We start from the raw sequence: 818 nt of genomic DNA on the forward strand, positions 1-818 counted from the left end.
TCCCTGTCAATGTCGATGAAGTCTGTATTCGACATTATGAAGGATCATTGAAATATAGAATACTTAAGAAGTATTATCTGCGACATTAAGTATATATGATGACATCTTCACAATGTCAAGCTATTACGATCTTTGTACTTATGCCTTGACTGCAATAGACACATGTCTTGCATCTTCACAATGTCAAGCTATTACGATCTTTGTACTTAAAACCTTGACTGCAATAGACACATGTCTTGCATCTTCACAATGTCAAGCTATTACGATCTTTGTACTTAAAACCTTGATTGCAATAGACACATGTCTTGCATCTTCACAATGTCAAGCTATTACGATCTTTGTACTTAAAACCTTGATTGCAATAGACACATGTCTTGCATCTTCACAATGTCAAGCTATTACGATCTTTGTACTTAAAACCTTGATTGCAATAGACACATGTCTTGCATCTTCACAATGTCAAGCTATTACGATCTTTGTACTTATGCCTTGACTGCAATAGACACATGTCTTGCATCTTCACAATGTCAAGCTATTACGATCTTTGTACTTAAAACCTTGACTGCAATAGACACACGTCTTGCATCTTCACAATGTCAAGCTATTACGATCTTTGTACTTATGCCTTGACTGCAATAGACACATGTCTTGCATCTTCACAATGTCAAGCTATTACGATCTTTGTACTTAAAACCTTGACTGCAATAGACACATGTCTTGCATCTTCACAATGTCAAGCTATTACGATCTTTGTACTTAAAACCTTGATTGCAATAGACACATGTCTTGCATCTTCACAATGTCAAGCTATTACGATC

Source organism: Lottia gigantea (assembly GCF_000327385.1).
Source record: "Lottia gigantea unplaced genomic scaffold LOTGIsca_85, whole genome shotgun sequence".
NCBI lineage: Eukaryota > Metazoa > Mollusca > Gastropoda > Lottiidae > Lottia > Lottia gigantea.